We start from the raw sequence: 21,725 nt of genomic DNA, 5'->3' as shown, positions 1-21,725 counted from the left end.
TGCAATAAAATCATATTTATCATTTTTTGCAATAAAATTAAAACACCTACAAAAAATTAGATAAATATCTGTTGCGAGAGAAGGTTTTCAACCGCTTTATATTGTCACTTCACAAAATAAATTAACCGGATGACGAACTAACTCAAATTTACGTAAAAGGATGTTTTAACGAGCCTCCACAAGCTTATGCTGTTGAAGAGCCTTATAACCATCTCTTGAAGCACTCGGCCTCTTACTCCGACACTCAACAGTGTGTAACACCTTGGCGGTCCCAAAAGTACCGCCAAATTACAGTCTTTTCGCGACATTACCCTGCCAAACTGCCCTCGACGAAGAACGCACACAGCGAACACCATCCGCCCTTGGGTACGGAAATCACTTTCTCGCAACCACCACCTCCATCATCATCGTTGGACGAGCATCGTCAATTTTCGCCAATTTTCTCGATCGATCGTTTTACAGTCCGCGTCCGCGCCCCCCCGGGGTCCACGCTTTTCCTTTCGCTTTTCACGAAAATTGCCCCTTCCTTCCTGCCATTCCTAATTGAGAGCATATTGAACGGTATTTATCGCAGCACCATTAGGCTTCATGAGGCTCATTTCGTCGCACCGATCGTCATAATTTGAACCGCAGTGAGGTGCATGAAACGAGACACGAGGGCGCATCGATCGATCACATCATCGCGAGCACATCAGCAGGCATCCACATAAATTACACAATGTGCACTGGTGGTGGGGCGGTGAAATTTCTCTAACGAAAAAGACCTTAAGAAGGGACCGCCAGATTTGCTGGGTCCGATGAAATCCGAAAGGAAAAGTGCACCCCGCTGTTGAACGCTCATCATAACCGTTTCATTGATCGCCAGCTCTGCCACCATCCAGAGCGGATGGCTTGTTAAAAGGCTTATGTTGTACCGTCGTTGCCGGTGCAGCGCGGTACAATGCACACTACACTCTCTTATGTTGCCCGAGCATATTATGCAGCTGCAGCGGGAAATCCGAAATGCAAATGCACCGCGACAATGCACCGTGCGTGAGTGACAGTTTGATTGATACGCGGTTTAATTTGCACGACAAACCTGTCACACTGGCCGACCTCGCGTACGGTAATGCTCGGGCAATCCAACACAATTCACATCGGCCCTTCATTTGCGGGCCACAACAATTTGCGCGTGAAATGTGTGGCGCAGCTTTTGAAGCTTTCGCTACATGAGCCTTTTTTTCGGAACCCCCTTGTGACCCTTATTGTGGCGACATATGAGACCACTGGGGCTGGCAGAAGGAGGATGCCGTTCCCTTCTTTCCTGTCTGCCATGGTCCGAGGCTGGTCATTAAATATGTTTAGCACGTTCTCGCCGGGCGTCATTGGGCTGGGCCGGGAGGAAACCAAGTGAAGGAACATGAAAAAAGGTCCGCACAGACAACAGCACAGAAGAGCGGGACGACGACGCACTTGCGTGAAGCACCCAACAGTTCAATGGCCCGTCGTGGTTGCTGGGGACCGAGTGCCAGGAAGAATTTTGGGGCCACTTCATCATCGTCAAGATTACGCGAGCGCGATTACCGCAGCGCAGCGCGCGCGTACTGTGTGGTGAGCGATGTGATCAGTATGAGAGGACGAGATGGGATCCTGGATGTGGGAGCATCTTTTGGTTTGTGGGACGTTGCCGTGGATCGAGGATCGTCACCGAAAACCGCATGCGCCATGATCGTACATGGTTGCACACCGGTATTCCTGTTCTAATCTCCCTAGCGGATGTAGAAGATGGGTTCATCGGAATTTTCATGTCCGTTACCATCTTCGCACATGGCTTTTCATCACTTTCAGGCGTTAGATAATATTATTCGGTTCTTTCTTTATTATTTTATTAATTTTCCTGCTAGCTAAAAGCTTTGTTCTACATCTTGTTACTTTTGTTTTCTGTTTCTGTTCTCTTGTTTCTGGATGGTGTGAATTGTTATTTAAACATTTAGTATCTTTTATTTTCCGTTGTCTTTCACATGAATGTATTTCGATTATCCATTTTGTCATTTCTTAAATATTGTTGTGTTTTTTCTCAACTCCTATATCACCTTTCTGATTGTCCTTTTTGGTTTCCTAGAATATTTAACTAGTTTGTGCTCATATTAAATTGTACAGTAATAAAAATATCGATTTATTTTCAAATTCTTTTGCCTTATTTTCAATTTCCTGCTAGAAAAAGGAAGCTGCACACACCTTCGTTAAACCACACTCCTTAGCCAGCTCATCACGCAACATCCAGAACTAAAACCTTGGGCCCAACCCAACGTGCAGCTCACCGGCTCCGGGTCACGAATTAAGCCATCACCGTCAGGCAGCAGCAATCTTCTGTCCAGTGGCCACTTGCCGGTCTTGCGAAGAAATTAACCAACATAATTTATGAGTATTAATTCCTAAACAGTGCCGTGCCGCTTACCGCAAGAGCGTACCATTATTTACGACCCGACCCGAGAACGAGAACGAACGAAGAACTCAATCGGTTGCGCACGCCAAATGTACGCGGACAGCCAAAATATTGTAGAACATAATTTTTGGCTGAAATCAAGACCCCGGTGGACGCTGAGGTGGCGGAGCATTCCTGGGTAAATTATGTACGAAGTGCAATGAAATGAAATGGGAGACAACGCACCAGCGCATCCACTTCTGCAGAAGATCAAGTGGGAATCACACAAAGGGGGTGCGGGGACGGTGCTTACAAACAACATAAAGCACGAGTGGCTCGCTTGTTGAGAAGACAGTCCGAGGTGGTAAGTGGTCGGCGGTCGTGTAGTCGTCGACGAGATTTCTGTCTGACAACAGTCCAACATCACCGGTTCCGGTCGATTTGGGCTCTTTGCTGGCAAATTATGGTCGCACATCTAATGCGCGCCCGGCTTCTCGTTCTCTTTAAGATGAGACCGTGTGTGCGGGCGTACGTCAAGTGGCCAGGGGACCGGTCTGGAGTCGCCTCTCTAACGATGAAGGTACCGACGATGCCACGCGATGTTTATCGCCTCTTAATCTCGTTCAACGAGATCCGACCTGGGGGTGGGGGATGGTTTGAGTGCCCGCCAATCGAAGGCCAAGGGCGCACAAGAAGTGCCAACGAAAAAAGCGGCTTCTCCCCTTCCCCTTCATAAACAAAATGGACGAGGCAGCATAGAATGGTGACCGCATGGGTGCGTGCGTGCGTGCGCCCCGAAGCCAATCCAATTGAGATTTTAACATTTCATTCCATTGCTGCCGGCGTTTGCGCTGCGTACCGTACGCTTCCCGCGAGTGCTCTCGAATTGTCCGTGTCCAGTCCAGTGCCAGTGTGTGTTGTTTATGTTGGACACTTGCCCCTCGCTGTGAGCCCTTATAATGCTGTGAGTGGTCGCGCAGCTCGCCTAAAGGTCATTAAAAAACGAATCATCGCGAAGTATTTGCGTTTTCGCTCGCAGCATAAGGTGCAGCACCAGCAGCAGCAGCATGCGGACACTCATGGCACCGGTGGGGCAGGTGGGGGCACGAATTTTCGTTGGCCAAAAATTATGCCAAACGATAATTCTTGCTCGTGTAGCAGCTTAATCCTAATTAAATTTTACACACCAAGGAGAGGCCGAGTGGCCTGGCGGTGGTCAAGGAGTCTGGTCCCTTAGAGGAATGCCATGGAGGTGCCGCGGTGTAGCAGTGATGCTCGGTGCACCGTTGATGGTGATTTCTTACGATATTCGCTTCGTTTCTCCTTCTTCCAGCTTCGGTGCTGGTGCTGCATCTTGTGTCCTGAGGCACGGAAATTTATAGAGATGTTACCTGGCCCCAAACGGAGTGGTTCTGCGTGTGCCTCGAGGCGACACACTTCCCCTTTTCTCCCTCTCTTTGTACCTCTTGGTGACTGTGACGCGGGTTCGTCGCTGCATCTATCGTTTAGGTTTTTTTACGCGTTTTTGGAACGTTTTTTTTCGGAGTTTGTGCATCGTTGTCGCTTGTTCGTTGCGTTCCGTTTTATCGTGTCTGTCCACCACGATTGAACGCCTCGGTCGCCTCGGTCAGGACGGTGGCATGAAAAATGTTATTATGATTGTGGTGCTCACATAAATGCGTGGCTTTTGGGGCGTAAAGGCGCCCCCCCCCCCCCCCCCCCCCCGGTTGCGATCGCTTCCGAACGGAATGGCTGCGCTTTCTGCGTTTTTTTTGGCGTCTCATTCTTTCGATCGGGATGCGGCCATCGATTCGGTGCATCAAACGGTCCGCATTGGCGTACGGTCGCAAGTGTTTGGTGCTTCTCATTAACTGTAACATGAATTCGCACAATTTATTCGCGATCAACAGTGCCAGTGCCACTGCCAGCAGCCAGTTCTCGTGTGCCGGCTGTTGTTTCGTAATTTAGGAAACTGATAAATAGGTTTCGTCCCGGGGTCTGGCTGTCGGTGTGTGGAGGGTTTTAATTAAAATCACGGAAACAACGGGGCCCTTGCCGCAGGTTCGGTTCGGTTTGCTAACAAGCCAATAGCGTCCGAACTGAAAAGAGTGATGATTTGACACCTTCAACCTCGCAGCAGTTGGGCTTCGTGCTGCCATTATTTTTCTGTGTTCTTATCGAGGATTATTATGCAGTTTTTATCGCAAGAAGCGCATCGCCATCGACGAGCGAACGAACGAATGATCGTTGCAGCACTTCCGCGAGCCATCAAGCGACGCGAATCCCGGGACCGAATTTATGGTCAAACCCATAACCATAAACCATTAACGGCGAGGGATTGGATGTGGATGGAAGACGCAGGGCGCTGTCCCGTTCCGAGTGGACAGCGAGCAAGGACATTCGCGGACGAAGCGAACGAACACTTGAGGGTAGGGTGAGGTTCATCAACCTTCTCGTCGTTGGAGGAGACTGAGGCTGATGCCCCTGGAGGGGGCGGAAAATTCGTTGAAATTTCTTCAAAATTAAGCGCTCATTAAAATAAATAATGAATGCTATAAAACACTGCAACCAAACGAGCGGGCCAGTGTCCGAGTGGACAGATGGTGGAATGCGGTTGTGGTTTGTTTGAAAGATGTCACTGTCAATGGCTGTTCAGGCACCTACTGGCGGTTGGTTTGGCAAATTGATTTCAGCATTTGGCCATAGCAATGTAGGTAGAAGGTTTTCTCAGTGTTATGCTTCATTTCGTCGACTTTTATGCAAGTCATTAAACTGTTTTGTGGGGCTGTTCACGTTAAAAACGTATTATGCTCGTTACTGGATATTAAATATGTTATTGCAACTAATCTTCGAGGTTAGTTTTATTTAAAACCCATTTATCAAGGCAGTTATTGTTTTCTCATCTGTAAAAGATGTTGTTCTGTCGATTGTCTGTTAATATGCCTTTCATGATTCAAAAGAGACGATTTCGAGGCGAATCTCAATAACCATTTTCGTGCATTGAAATTATTTGATGACTAGGATTTATGAATGAAATTTATGAAATTTATAAAAGAAATATTGCGTAAGTATGTGTCAAGAAACTATTTGACAATGTTTGATAGGCAATCAATGAATCAAGATGCTAGGAAATGGTGCATGACTGCCACCTTAAAAACATATTTTTTTAGGTGTTTTTGTGTCACATATTATTCTTCGTTAGCAGTCCTGCCCCTGATAATCTTAACATCTTTACCAGAAAAAATACGATTCTAAGAAAATTGTACTCCCTGTTGCTTCATAAAACTATCTTTGCTCGAAAGAGAATAAAAGCATGGACAAAAAATGCCAAAATGTTCTAAACAGAACAGATATTGCTTTGTTGAAAACATCTTTTCTGCCAAACAAATTTTATCAACACCAAAAACTCATAAAATTGAAAATGAAATCAGCTAATTTGATTGCATAAAATGTCAAAATTCCCTAAACCAGCTACAGATTAAAACTTTCTGAAACCTAACAAGTATTTTAAAATAGCTCAATCAATTGGTAATCGTACTATTAAATGATACCTAAACGCGCTTTGTTCTCATTGCATCAACTCGCTACCACTGCAATACACTACAGCAACTGCTCGCCGCAAACGATCCCAGACCCAGCACAAAGGCGCATCAATCGCCATCCAGGAAGCTCCTTAAGCTTGCTTAATTGCTGCCCCGATTGGATTTGCGAGCAGCACGATCATCGGTTGCACTTTATTGACTCACGCCTTTCGGCGCCTTCCACCATCAGCGGCGCCTCCAAAAGTGGCCTTCATTATGACCCCGTTTTGAGAGACGAATTAAATGGCGGGCTGAAAATAATTAATTACACCGTACCGCCACCGCACCACCTCGTGGGTCGATCTGCTCCTCTTTATCACCGGCTAGGGGTGCAACGAGCACAAACATTGCGCGGGCAATGTTCACGACACAGACAGTGAGTGAGCGAGCGCGCGATCATCAAACATAACAACTCCTTCTGCGCACCAGGCGGCATGTGCCCTCGTTTTGTCCACAATTGGTCATCGGTCGGAGTGCTGGCTTGGTGGGCTGGCTGGCGTTGGGTGTCCCATAAAACATCAATTATGCGATCATAATCGGCGACAACAGAGCCTAAAAATGTGGTGCCTTAAACGTGCCCAATTGGTTGCGTGGCCAAGTGGCGCTTTCGAGATTGGAGATCGTGCATCGCGACCTCAAAAAGCGGGTGACCACTCTGCCTCCCAGGTGCTCCGCCATGATCCAAAATAATCTTTAATTACACGGCCATCGGTCTGGGGGCGGGTGGCGGTCGCTCATCGTGGCGCGGATGCTGGTTGACGGCAATTTCGTTCGACGTTTTCTCATCTAACGATGGTTGGTGGGGTGTTTTTAGTGGGGGGGACTTTCAGACACTCGCTGCTCAGTCGGTGTCTGCGCTGTGCAATATCTTGGATGGATTTCAGGACAATTCCTTTTAGGATTCTTGGAGCCTCAAGAAGCGTATTGGTTGTTGTAGGACCAACTTTAATGTTTGGAAAAGTACCATAACAATGTTTTCCCCATTTTTAGCGTCCACAATTTTACGAAACTCGAACCCCGGTTCGGTGATTCTGTGACCTTAAAAGTTGCCTTCAATCAACCTTCAAGTTGCCTTCAATCAACCCCTCCGTGAACTCTCGTTCTAGCGTACAATGACGAACATTATCTTGATCACCATCATCATCGTGATCATGAGCAGCTTCCTTGCGCGCACCCCCCCCCCCCCCCCCCCCCCCCCCCCCCCGAGGGCTTAAGGAATTTTACTTTCGATCGACAATTTTTGGCCAATTTTCGACCGTACACGGTCAACGTTTACCGCATCCGGTGTCGTTCGGTCACTTTCCCTTGCAAATCGTGTGCCAAAAAGCGGGTCATATGGGGAAAATTGCAACCATCTGTTGGTGCAGCAGCGCAGCGCAGGGAGCAGATGACGATTCGTCGCGGTTTGCGGTGCGGAGAGGTACTCACCTTGCAGGAGTAGCGCGCGCGCGGAGTACGATGCGGGTTGATTTCGTTCCTGATGAACGCAAACACACAGACACACCGGACCGCACCGGAGGTTGACTTCCATCTAGGGATGGTTCAGTGTCACGCACACAACCCGTCACGTTGTCACGAGACTGATCGTGACAAACCGACGTATGGCCGGGCGCGATTGACGTACCCGTGGTGCGAGTGGCCTCGTGGGTCGCACCAAAGTTTGTTTACCCGGCCACTACGAGTCAAACACATTCATTAGTGGAAAAGATACTTTTTCGGCGAGATTGGCGGACCCCAAAATGGGATTTGAACAGCGCTCCTGGCGTTTGTTCTCCGTCGAGGGCCTCGCGTGCTGGTGGAGAAGGGGGGTTTGTGATGAAGTTGTTCTTGGGCTCGAGAGCATTGAGAGTTGCAGCTGCTGCAAGATGGTTCCGTGTTGGCGGTAAAATGATATTATCTAGCTAGTAGATCAAGGGAATGATGTTGACTTGCTTGTGATTGTGATGTCGCTATTGCTGCGATGATAGTTGGGATTGAAATGAATACACGTAATGCAGGAACAGATGCAATAGATGCCAGAAATTCCATTGATACAACCTATAGGATTTGATCAGTAAATTATATTAGGTGTGAAATTTAGTTTAATCGATTTTTATATTCAACTAAAACCATTTATTTTCAAAACAAAATGAACAACTACACCAATCAAAATGTTGGCCATTCTGTTGTTCTATTTTTCATTCATTTTTGGATTCCAAGTCGAAAGAACTCATCATCTTTTGAAGCAATTCAGTGAATTACTCATTGTTCTATACTTTCATAAAGAGTGAGGTGCTGTGCAGTCAACATATTTGGTTAGCAACGTTGCTAGAATACTGAATACTACAGAAAGAACAATCAGAAAGAACTTTAAGACCACCTCGTTTACTTCTATCGTCATTACAGTTTGTTTTATGTTCTGAATTCCTAAAGCAAATCATTGCTATTCAACTAAAACGAACGAAATGTGCTGTATAATGATTATAAAACATGTTATTTTTTTTTGTAACAACATGTTTCATGCTAGGTTTTGATGCCTAATGCCATTAGAAATGTTAAACATTAGCTTACTAATCGCATCGCGAAATTCGATCTAAAAAGCAAACAGGAAAAGGATCAAATCAAAGCATCAAATCCCTCGCCTAATGCCGGGGGCCAACTATGAAAAATCACAAAAGCATTAAAAACACATTAACCAGCTGTCAACGACTGTTTCATGCAAGATTCTTGACCCAAGAGCCAACATCAAAATGCAACTCCCTTTCTAGATGATCGCGCGCTCTCGCTCGCGATATCTGAAACACACTGCGAGCACAATCAAACACGGACATGCCGTTGCGCGAGCAGCAGAGTTTGTTGGATCTGATGTTTTAAACATGTACACCATAAGGCAGATCATCTTTCCATTTTTAACGCGGTGACGAGCGGTGCGTAATCTACCGCCAAGGACTACCGGAACTGCATTCCATTAAATCGACTTGTCCACCCGACTGGTGATCCTTCCTTTCAGTGTGATGTGTCTATCGCGTGGCACATCCACCGAAGCCACCGCGGCGTGTCAGACGCGGTAGACAGTTTAAGAAAATCCACAAACCACCACTCCCCGTGGGCCACGCTCAAATGGTCAGTTCTAATTGATTAGATCGTCCATGCGGTGGACAGGTTGCAGACGAGCTAACAGGGGGAGAAAAAAACCCCATTCGTAGGAAGATTGCAATCGCTCGGCGCTCGGTCACCGATGATCCACCGCCATTTGCAGTTAATTAGCGCGATGGTGCGATCGAGTATTTGTGATTTACCGCGGGGGAGCGCGACGGGAGGTTTGCCCGTTGTCCTGCGATGACACCGCACCGCACGGCGCGGATACCGCGCTCGCGGCGGAATAATCGGAAATCCATAAAGCATCGCGCACGATTTGCTACACTAATTGAGTGTCAGTCGGTCGGTCGGTCGGTGTATTTAGGCGGCATTCCAATCAGGTGGTCAACAATGATTCGTACAAATCACTCCACAAAAAACCAACAAAAAACGACCGATCGATAGACACGTTAATTGCGATGCGGCGCCCTTCCTTCCGTGACGCCCCATACTGAATGCGCTACTCACAACAACACAGACACCGCAAATGAGCTCCAATCTGGTCCGAAAACATCTGGGAACTCAAGCTAGTGGTCACTCTCGGCTAGTAGCTCCTCTTAGTAGCAACTGCTGCTGCTGCTTGCGGCGAGTGTTCGATCGACTTCGATCAAGGAATTTAATTGCAAAAAAAAAAAGAAACAAAAACCAGAACCAGAACCAGTGCCTATAGTGCTGCGGTGTATGTGTGGGCAACCAGCGAACCGAACCATGACCGACGCGTCTCTCCGTGGTCGCCGCAACGATCGCGACACCTCCGATCGGACACCGCCTCCTGTTCGATCATCACACCTGTCTTGCCTTCGGTGCCACCTACACGGTACCTACCTTTTGCGGCCCTTGCTCCGCAGCTGCTGTGCCGATCGTCGTCGTCGTCGTCGTCGCGGAATATTCATTCATTTCGGCGCCGCAACGATCGCTCCTTTCGCGCGAAGTGGTTCGCGCAGCAGCAGCAGCAGCCGGTTCGTGCCACTGCTCGAGGCCGTACCACTCACACCACGAACGTGAGCATCGTGTCGGAGCGCCAGCGGGATTTGATTTGTAAATTCAACCACCGGTCGTCGCAGTCTCCATCCGAACGCGGTTGGCTCACGGTACGCTGTCCAGTTCAGTCCCGGACCTCGAAAACCTCGTCCGGATTTGCGAAACCTTTCGCGTGACGGCATTTTACCCACGGCACTGTGTGGTCGCTCGACTCGAACTAGCTCGAACTACGAAACGTGTTTTTTATCGATTTATCGACTCGCTAAGAGATAGAAATAGCACTAGTGGCGGTGTTTGTGTGTATTTGGGTGTGTTATCGTGTGTAATTCAAGTGTAAAATGGTGATTTAGAGACTAAAAAGCCGTATTTAGTGCAAAAAATCCCCAGTGCGAAAGATTTCAACGTGTAACGATAAGTGGCGAACCGGCGTAAATCACTTCAAAGCGAGTTCCCGGTCAGTGTTTTTAAGTCCTTCAAGCACACGGGTCGCGGCTCGAGACAGGTGCTTACGATTAATCGAATCCCGGAGAGCCACGGTGCCATTCCCACATTCCAAAGCGCGCGTGTGCCGGCGCGTGGCTGCAAGTGCAAGTTTCGAGTCCGCATTTGGGTATCGCATTTCGGTCCGGCTCTCGCGGACCTCTTGTGCTGCGTGCTGAAGCGAGCCCTTGGCCCCTTAGATTACAGTTACAGCGTGTAAGTGAACCCGGAGACGAAACCTAATCGGCCATAACGGTCCACCGAAACACCGTACGGTAAAAAGCGTGCGCAAAACCAACGTCCAACGTGCGATCGTGAGGAGTGAGGGGTGGCAGCAGCTCCAGCTGGGGATTTGGATTGGGGATTAACATCTCTTGGTGCCCCGCTCGCGCCACTTTGTTCGCCGATCAATCAGCATCGCAAACGAGTGCTACGGTTGACTGATTGTCTTCTCGCTCTTCTGGCGGTCGGTGCCTTGTCTGTCTTGTGAAGAGGAAACACGGGAGGGAAGGGGCATTACAACCGAATCAGCTGTTCAGCGCGGGTCTCCTGCTGCGCCGCACGCCACACAGGTGGTAAGCAGCGATCGTTCGGTTTTCGTCGAACGCGAACGTGAAAACGGTTTTCTTCGAAGGTAAATATTCATTAGCCAGTTAGGTGCGGTTGGTCACACGGAATGTTCGTCACCGAGGTTGACACTTTACACCTTCGAAGGTCACCAGTGTTGCGTTGAGGAACGTACTTTAACACCCTTTTAGGCAAACAGATGGAAGTCAAAGTCGGGTTTAAGTGTGTTTAATGATTGCGAGCGGTTTTTGGTATTTTTTGGTGATGACCACACCGGGAGCAACGGAGACAAGAAGTTGTCTCTCTCTCACTCTATCTGTTCATCCAGCGGACAGCAAACAATGGTTCACCAAATTAATGCACGATCAAATCGATTCGGTATGCAGCCGGCGTCGTACGTCCATCGTCGCCGTCATCGTCGGTACTGCGTGGGCATAATTTGAAATCTGTCGTGTGTCGTGGACCCAGGGCACAAGAACACCAGAGGGCCCGGGAGTGGGGGGAGGTGAAAAGTTACTTAAATTATTGCCAACCGACAAGCGGCGCGCTGAGAACGCGGTTCTGCGACGCATTCCGCAGCCGAGCGACGTGCCGATGGTCGAGAAGAACGCGTTACGCGAGAAGATGTAATGTTTGGTGGATTTGTGACAAATCCCGCCGACAAGGGGGACGGATCATCGTTCTAATGATCGTAAAACTTGCCAAGACACACCGCCATTTGCGTCCACTACATTGTGTGCGCGAAGTGGGCGAAGAGTAAGCTTCTTGCGGACGGCACGATGGACCGATTGGCACGGTAGTTGCATCATAGTAACCAGTGGTTCGAGTGGTTGCTTCCTTTTCTTTGGAATGTCTTTTGACCGGCTAATATGTCCCCCAGGAACGGAATCGCCCCGAGTGGGTTCAATGATCTTTCGCGAGATCTCATGCCGTGCCGCGGAACATGAAACATAAAACCCCCAACAGGGTGAGCATTAAAAAACATTAAAACGATCCCCCCTGGTCCCCCATTACAGGACGGTACGGTCTTTATTGTTATTAAAACTCGCAACGACAATCGGATGACCACACCACACCACGTTTGTCGTCTGCGTTCGCATTGCAGTCACCGGAGGAAGACAAGGAAACGGGAGAGAAGGAAAAAAAAAACCACGAGACAATCTCCTTCTTCATTTACTGTTGCGCCTGGGAGGCTGTGGGAGGGATGGAACCGTTGGTTCCCAAGCTTTGACCCAAGCGGCGGTACAACAGATTACTGGCCACAGACACCGCACAAGAGAGAGAGAGAGCGAGAGCGAGAGCGTCAAAGAGTTCTGGAGCAGAAAAGTCATCCACACTGGTCGGCCGCCTAGTCGGGTGGCTTAGTGTTAGAGCTCAGAGCTCCCAATTATAATCACATCTCGGAAGCTCGCTGGCCCCCTTCGGACCTTCGGAAGCCGAGGAGATTATTCTTCAATTAGTCCGGTACTAGCCCGGTCATCGCGTCCCGGTGGGGTGTTTGGGATGATCGCCTAAGAGCTATTAGCGACCCGGTCGTCTAGCAGGGCTGCTCGTGATCCTCGGTGGTCTCTGGCCGCGCTTCTCGACTGTAATCATAAAAGACTTCATGTACCGCCACCACCACCACTCGGCAATGCCTTCGTCTGGCTTTCATTTGCTTTCGGAGGTTGATTGCTACAAGGAAGACCACCGCTTCGATGGGATGGGCTCGGTTTCATTATCAGCGAGCTCTATTCGTTCGTTCGTTCATTCGATCGCAGTGATCGTTGCTCGTGCTTGTGATGTATGCAAAAAAAAAAGGCACACCATTCCGTGCCGTGTCCAGACGAAATCGAATCTGCATAGACCGGTTCGGATCGAGGGAAACGTTTTGTGAATTAGAATGTCGTCCTGTGAGTGACGGCGAACGTTTTCGATTTCACCCCAAAAAGGTTCGATTTCGCTTTTCGACGATCAAGGGCGGGGCGAGGCGGGTGAGATTTTATGATAGGGAAGCAAACGGAAGGGCATCCCCCAGGGATGCGCAACGCAACGCGGATTAGCATAATTTTCCGCTCGGGAATGCAAATTGGCAGATGATGGCGATCGTTTCCGTGGCAGAGACTGCGATGGCGATTTTTGGGGAATTTCAGGGGAGGATTTCGAAGCCAATGCGGTCTGGTTATGGTGTGGATGTTGTGTTCTGCGGTATCCTCAGCTATCAATTTAGAATATGAAGGAAGGATCGTAATTATCACAATAGGGTGTGTTAACAACTCTTCTTGAAATGCTTTCCTAGGAATTTGCTTTCATTTGATTCCATTTCGATTGATTTGATCGTTTACATGATCAAAACATCAACAGAACACGTTGACTATATTATTAATTTTTCGACGCATACACTGTTTCTCTAAATTGAAGATTTTACTTCTAAATTGAAGATTGAACAGAGAGACAGATAGAGGGCGTAGGGGGAAATGCCTATTCTCTTAATTATTATTTATATTCTTTCTTTATTACTATTCTCTTAATAAATACGCTGTGCCCGCAATCTACCAACAAAAAAAAAAAGATTTTACTAACAGAGATTTGCTTGATCCTATTTTTAATTCGTGCATGACATGTAGACCATGCCGTATTTCTAAAATTGTCCTAACTTAGAACATTCTTTAATTTTAATAATGATCAAGTTAATCTATTGGAATAAAATAGAATAGAATTACTTAAATTCAAATTAACTTCAATTATTGTTTATAGCATCGATTATAAGAAACTACTTGAATAGACTTCTGTTCTGTTTGCTATAGTAAGTCTGCTAACTTACAATCTATCTCACCGACTCTATGAGCAAACTAAAGAAGAGTTTTGATCTCCTGTAAAGCATCGTTAGCTCAACTGTTGTATTAAATACGCAACTTCAAACTGAAACAGAGATTGTTTTTCTTTTTAGATGTTCTTAACACATCAATTTCAGTTTCGTTCGCTACGCTTGATTGGTCGCTTTCCTTGTGCATCAACGTGTTAGCCACCGATCGCCCTTGAGCGGGACATCTACGGCTACCGAGATAAACCCTTCTCCAAAAATGTGATACTTTGCATCAATGTTGACCACCTTCCACCCAACCGACTGAGGAGCTGCAGTAGTAGCATCCTGCAGCATACCGCCAATACCATCAACGGCAATTATCAACCAGCTAGAAACCGCTCACCGCAGCCGCGTCGGTCTAACGCAACGTTCCCTCTCGGAACTCGGATTAGCGGGTAGCAAGGTCTCTCGGTTACCATAAACGGTGATAATAAAACGCAAACAGCGCACCGTAAACAGTGATGATACTCATGATTATGAGGATGATGAGGATGATGAGGATGATGATGGTCGAAAACGAAACCATGGCACGATCTGCGCCTCGCATTGCAGTGCTCGTTGGCGAGCGAGTATTGGTCGATCGTTAGACCGGCACCGCCCTTTTCAGCCCTTGAGTGACGCCCGATGACGCCAACCGTTTGGTGAGGTGTTTGTTTTTCACATCGAATATTTCAGCCACCAGGTAATGTGTCACCCGCTAGTGCCGCTCAAGAATGGAAGTTTGAGTCAGAACTTACGGAGCATTGGAAGCTGGCTGCTGGCCGAGTTCAAGGGAAGTTCGAGATCGTTGGTCGAAGAATGGTCGCCCGCGTTCTGAGACCGGGAATTGCGGGCCACCTCCGCAATTTCGTTCCGTTTCCGCTGACATTCAGCCGCAAGCGGCAACGACAACAATTGGCGGCGTAGGCGCAGTCCGTTGCGTGTGTATCCCAGCCAGAGATCCACGCCGTCGGGCTGGCTTTCGGACGTGATTCGAGCTGACAATAAAAAGCTTGCCAAGGTTATGCCCGCTGCTGCTGTTGCTGCCACCGCTACCGCTTGATTTTCCCGATCATCTGCTGCTGGCTTCGGTGGCAGTGAGAGAGAGAGAGAGGAAGAGAGTGCGCGGGCGCCCGCGCGCGAGAGAGAGAGTGGCCTGGGGGTGGACTTTGATGGAACCGGAACCGTGGACGGTGGCGGAGGAGGAAGTGGAAGATGCTGACCTTGAAACGAGCCCGGCGGCACTCGCTGTCGCACCGGAACGGGTTTACGGAACGCGACGTGAGCGTGATCGTGATCGTGAGCATGCGTACGGTACCATCAGCTTATGGCCATCGGCACATCATTGTCCAGATTGTACCACCGGAAAGGGAGTGGTCACCGCAGTTTGTGTGACATCTTCGCTCTCTGTTGGCCGGAAATGAGATCCAGTAGCGTAGTAAACGAAGCACGGAGCACTCCTCCACGTGCAGAACGGTTCCGTGCGGGGCCGTTCCGTTGATTAGACATCCGCGTGACATGTGGCCGGTTTTCAGGGTCACCGCGGGGCCCACGGCTGATGGTGATCGTTAGCTCTGTACGCCCCTATTGTAGGCATTTGTCATCCGTCAGTGTTTGCTTTCCTCCCACCTGGGCCGACGGTGTGCGATCGCGCGGGGATTTCGGGGACTCGTTAAGATGTCTTTTGATGAAAACTGGGATCCATTATGGGGCAGAGGATTCCACGAATCGATTGCTCATTAGAAGCCGATGGGACGTCATTTGTTATTGTGTGATCTTGTGAAGGGCACGGCCAGAATGCAAAAGTGTGCCTCTTCCTGTTTTTTTTTGCTTCTCAAAAGGATACGTTAATCATATTCAAGTTCTCAAGATTGTTTGGGATTAGTTCGTTTAGCATTGGATTGAAGTAGAACGCAAATTCAAACCTCCAGGATTTAAATGATATTATAAATATTAGTTTCAACATTTCTTTGCAAAGAACAGTTATAAGCAGTGAGAAGAAATGAGTGATGATACAGTTAGTAGAACGCCACTAAATATACTATGCAATGGACATATGCTTCGTAGTTTTAATTAAGGGACTTGGAGACCAACGAATATGCAAATGTAGAGCTCTTTCAGAGTGTAGTGTCGTATCTCTGCTGATCTTTAAACATTCGTTCTGTTCTTGTGTTCATGTTTAAAAGTTTCAGGTTGTGTTTGAAGCCCATATGTTATCATTACCTCTTTAAAACATGACATAATCATTTCAAACTTATGCTAGGAATATCGATATCATTTTCTACATTTTATTAAATGTTCCGGTTCAAATAGTTACAGACAACTCCTGGTAATATCATGCACCCTGATGTAGAACGCTTCTAGCGCGAGTGCATTCAGGATATTGAAGTGAAAGGAAAGACCCATTCATCACGCCTCAGCCTTATGCTAATGCATTCAAAAGGGACTAACCAGAGAATGGAAATACCCAGACGGTGATTAGAATGTAGCACTATGAGATCTCTTATCTATTCTTTATCTACAACAGCACCAACAAGTCAGATATTGGTTCTTACAATTAACACTGCAGCCAATCAATGTTTACTTTGTTATCATTTTAAAATGGTCGTGCTGTTGTTTAAGTTGTAGCTAATTTTGCATACATTTTTATGTATTAGTGTTGATAGCTTTGAATGTTTAAGTCATAACTATGTTACTGTTAATTGACTTCAGGATTCAAAAACGGTTAAAAACCTCTTCGTACCCCATTAAAAGCCAAAAAGGCCGGCCACTTGTATGGCCGTATCCGCTGTCATAATCCATTGTCGATCTGCTCACAACAGACGCACCATAAAGATGAAATATGAAACGTAAATTTCGGGATAACGCTCGAGCCGCGGTTTTGACACAAGGCGGACACAAAGCTCCAGCTGCCAACACGTGAAGCATGGCGCAAAGAATGGCAGCCCCCCCTCCCCTCACCCCTTCCAAGCTGTGGCAACATAAAGAAAGCTTTTCAGCTATCCCGTCGTGACCTTTAGCAGGTTTACGAGCCACCGAAAGCTAGCGCACCGACGCGCACGATCACGGACGACGGAAGGGATATGGCTCCAGAATTGCAATTAAAAAAGATTAGAACAGACCCCATACATTAGGGGGAACCTTTGGTGACTTATGTGGTAGGGTCCCGTGGGTCCCGTTCTGCGATCAGTTTTCTGGACATGTTTTGACCAAAAACCGACGCGACGTCCCGCGTCGTGCTGGAGACAAATTTACATATTTTGGAGCTGTTCTCTCGGTCGGTGCCATTCTGCCCAGCCCGATCCTCCCGGGGCGTTGTGCGAATTGGTCGTTCGGAATGTCCGAAAAGTGGTTCTCAACCATAAACTCGTGTAAACTAGTATCGGTCTGCGATGGTGTGGCGTTAGGTGTGAGTTATGTAGCGACCATCGTCAGCGCCTCGCAGCGAGTGCGCTTCTGAGAAAGTCGTGTACCCGGGAGAGGTGGTGGTGGTGGTGTTGCGAAACACACATGCCACACCGTCGCTTCCTGTGGCCATCCGTTAGCGCTGTTGAGTGGTAGCTGACAGTTTCGTTTTGGTCGCACCCCGGTGCCAGAAAAGCCAGGTCACCGGGCACACGGCGAAGATGGCACACCGCGTGAATCGCCGCTTCTCTCTCGACGACGACGACGACGACGACCGAAAGGCCATCACCAATTAACAATGGAGCCCCGGGATCTGGCCGAAACGAACGGGTTGGAATCCTCCGGCTTTCGGTTTACCACCTATCGAGCGGGCGCGCGCGAGCTCCTCGGGACGCCTGGATGCCAATTTATCACCCTCGTGGCGCGCGAGAGTTTGGCAAGGATCGTGATGGCGAGGCGCGAAACCCAACAGCGCACCACCAACTGGGGCCCGTCCGTACGTCTGTCATCTGATCGAGTTTTTGGGACGTTTCGATAGGCGACCGGGTGATAAGTGCTTGGGAGAAGTCAGCTCGATAGTCTTCAGGATTTATCATACGAACATCCTACTTTTGGCAATTTGATTGAAAAATTTTGGAATCTTTTGTTGATCAAACCTTATTCTGTGCTATTCGTTTGCTCATATTAATCCGTTAAATTTTTAGCAGATCAATAGATGATGATAAACATACGGCTCGTCCGTCCTTATATATGTTAATAATAATAGATGATGATGATGTTTCGTGAAGAACAGGAAATAATTCTATAGAACATCATTTCACGGCAAAACCTTCAACACTTTTAGTTAATGAAATTATTTCAAGAGGTCTTACTGATTTTCTACAGTATTTTAAGGAGATCTAAGTCTTAAGACAAATGATACAATAAGGAACAGTAGGTTTAAAGTTAAAAACATAATATTTTCGCTGCACTAATTCTAGTGAAATGATTTTTATAGATGTTCAACTGGTGTTATGTCTAAACTAATAATGAATTAATAACACCGGGTTCTTAACGAAACAAACTTATCAATTCACCACTCCCAGCATCATTCCCATACGGTCCTCTGGACCTGAATGGAGATCGCTGGTGATTCGCCTTCCTCGCCGGCCGACCAGGCGATTATGCGACGTCCCAGCGTCAGCCACCGGGTAAGAGATTACGGTGTAAAAATTGATTTCGCCGAATGATAAGGCGGTTTCGGTTAGCGGGCTGCCTCGAGGTAATTGCTAATTCGATACCACCCGCCAGGTGACGTCGGAGGCTGCCCAACGTAACCCCGGACACCCCGAACGCTTGAGGAGGAGCGTTCTTTCGGGAGGCAAACTCTTTTAATTTGGCACTTGAATGCGGCAAAACAGCAAACAGCTTGAATTGAAAGGGGAGTTGGGTGGGGGTTACGGTTTGGGCATTCTTGTGCCACCGCACACGCCGCGCCACAGGCTGGTGGGGCGAGGTCTCATGGTTTCCTGTGCGGTCCCCTCTTGAAGCAGCTTGAAGTGCAGCTCGAGTGTTGCGCGGTCGTGGCCAACTTGAATTGCCAAACGGTTCAAGTGCAAAACGGGTTGGAAATTTTTCGGAAATCCAACCGGTCGGTTGGCGGACGGTCGGTGGATTAAGGTTACCCGCATCGATCATCGTGGAACGCCGGTGCGGGCCACCGAAAACCACCGGGGCGATTCAATTTGTCATGTTGAATGCGAGATTAATTCGTAAAACGTCTTTCAATTACACCTCGAACCATGGGTGATGCCATGAGAGGACAACAATTCCCGTCATTCAGCGCCAGCACGCCAGGATGGGCACAGAATGGAAGCGGCAGCAGCAGCAGGACGCCGAAGGGAAGCGTTATTTTTCCCAATTTCGTCGCTCAGCATATTTAATTGCTCTGCTGCGGGATGTTGTGGGGCTGGGTGTCAGTTGAAGTGGATAATTGTTTGGTGGCCGCCACCATGCCCTGGACGGGAGAAACGCATTTTTAATGAATCCAATTGAATCGTATTTCCATACGGAAAGTGAATAATGTTATGCCAAATATGACCGATCGCTGACCGATTGTGATACACATTCAGTGCAGTCCCGGAGAGGGTGTGAGGCAACCAGGAGGCGTCATTGTATTCCTGGACAATTCACGGAGGGAAGCGAGATTGAATTATTGTTGAGTATTTTTATGGTGGAATTGAACCCCATCTACGGGAGTCCTCGGTTCCATTGCAATTGCGTTTGCACGTACTACGTTTGTTGGATCGCTGAAATGAACTTTTCTCGGCTGTCATAATAGTTTTGAAAGCGTCCATTAATGAAAAATATGAAGGAAGTCATGCTGTTTGAATATCGGTTTTGGTTTATCAAAAGGATGATGGGTAAAATATGCACGAAGGTGTAATGACTTTTTCGTTTCATGCTGTTAAGAATTTAGAAATTGCTTTTTAGATTTCTTAACTACTGTCGTAATGATGTATTAATGGATTAATAATATGTTAAGTTATGTAAATTATGCAAATGATATGATATTCGTCAATGAACTTTATTAATCACCATTTTAATATTACTATTTTATGGTTTATTTTATGATTTCGTAGTGTAGAATTATATATCTAGACCTAATCGATTGGAATGAGTGTTTAATTATTTTGAAAGTTTAATGAAATATTTTCAATACTTCAATTTTCGTTTAGTTATCAAATGATCATGAAAAGCAGATGTAAAAAGTATAATTTCGTTTGCTATTTGTATACTCAATCCACCAACTATAGTCAAATTTTGTCATTTTATTAGAAACATTTCAAATTTAATTTTAATAGTTAAAGACTTTAAAAATCAAATCATTAATCTGTTTCTAAACTTTTCAAATATTCTAATTAACCAAACAGCAGTCCAAAATCTAAAAACAGTATTCTTCGAAAATGCTCATTATCTTGATGGTTTCCATTTGGCCAAATAGTAAATCACGATGTCAAAGACGTATTTACCACAACTAGCAATTGATCTCTTCGCTTCCCCCTGCTACTTAGTATGTACCGCACTAGTCGTGGTGAATAGAATTGCACCATTAACCAATCGCCGCTTCCGCCTTCTAAACCCACGATCGCTCGCGCGGTTCGATCGATCCAAACGGCCCGGACCGAAAACAAGGTGACGCTACAGTATAATTGACTTCCATTTCGGGGTGCTGGTGTGGTGCGCACCGGGGGTGATTATAGGAAGTACTGCGCATAATGATAGGGCACCTCTAAAGACACATGCAGCACCCCTTCCCCTTGCTCGGCACGGAAGTTATAATTTAAGAGGTCGTCCCTCACTCACCCCGATGTGCGATCACTTCAGCACCTAGCGGTGACACGCGGCAACAATGACACAGTGGCTTCAGCACCCCCGTTCCCCCCGTTAAGGACGCGGCGGTTGAGACCTTCCTCCTCCTCATCTCTAACTCCAGTGGCTGCACTTCTTAATTCACGTCATTCGGTGTTGGGCGCATCCAAAGCAATGTACTGCCGACGATCAGCTCCATGGAATCGCAGATGATGTTGGATGGATCGTTGGGGCGCTAATTTGGAATATTTATTCATAAAATCGTGACTGATTGCCTCGGTCCCGGGGCTTCACCATTCAGTTCACCATCTTTCCCTTTCCCTTTCTGCTTCTGCAGACCGTCAGGGAGAAAAAGAGAGAGAGAGCGATGTTGAAGATGATCGTGCAAAAACCCAGACCGATCGTTCGCTTGCGATGTGGGAGTAAATGGCTTTCGGGACCCGCTTGTTGCTTGTTTGTGGTGGATACGGAGAGCAGTACAGTTTGTTGCAAAAAAGGCCACTACATCGATCTTCGGAGTGCTTCACAGCTTCTAACCGTATCAAACACGAATTTGCAAAGACTTTCCAACGCGCGCTGCACTGTATGGACTGCATTTCATGGTTTGCTTTCGCGTACGCAGGTTCGTTAACCACCGTGAACGCGTCCTCGACATCCGTGCGGACCTCGGTGCCATGCCGTTACGTAACATACCCTCCTGGAATGGGGATGATAATGGCCACGCGGCGCTTTCGGAGTTTTGTTAACCCGATGGCCAATGCGTTATGCACAAAACTGTTCCGCACTCCAGGCTCCAGGCCACAAAACCGACACCTCTTTGCGTGGCGCACCAAACGATATATGGTTACGGTTCGGTCCGGACCGCTGGTGCTGGTGGTGACCGTGGGTGGTTAGCGAACGTCCTGGTCCTGCGCTAGGCGAGTTTCACCGGCGAAAGATGAACGAATCGCCGTAAACTGCGCGCGTAGCTATTTAGCGTTTCGCCTGGAGTCAAAGGCGAACCGCGTTGGTTGGC

General features: G+C 47.6%; 1 protein-coding gene across 2 annotated transcripts in view; it reads left to right on the top strand.

The window, feature by feature from the left end:
* Positions 1-10,053: 10,053 nt before the first annotated feature.
* The window catches only part of LOC126577805 (serine-rich adhesin for platelets), a 38,158-nt gene continuing 26,486 nt past the window's right edge, over positions 10,054-21,725 (top strand). For both annotated transcript variants that reach the window (XM_050239757.1, XM_050239758.1), the window contains exon 1: positions 10,054-11,197. The gene's annotated coding sequence lies outside the window, so the exon portion shown is untranslated. The remainder of the gene's footprint in view (positions 11,198-21,725) is intronic.

The sequence above is a fragment of the Anopheles aquasalis genome, chromosome 3, assembly GCF_943734665.1.
Source record: "Anopheles aquasalis chromosome 3, idAnoAquaMG_Q_19, whole genome shotgun sequence".
Taxonomy (NCBI): Eukaryota; Metazoa; Arthropoda; class Insecta; order Diptera; family Culicidae; genus Anopheles; species Anopheles aquasalis.
This window is presented reverse-complemented; position numbering and strand designations above follow the sequence as displayed.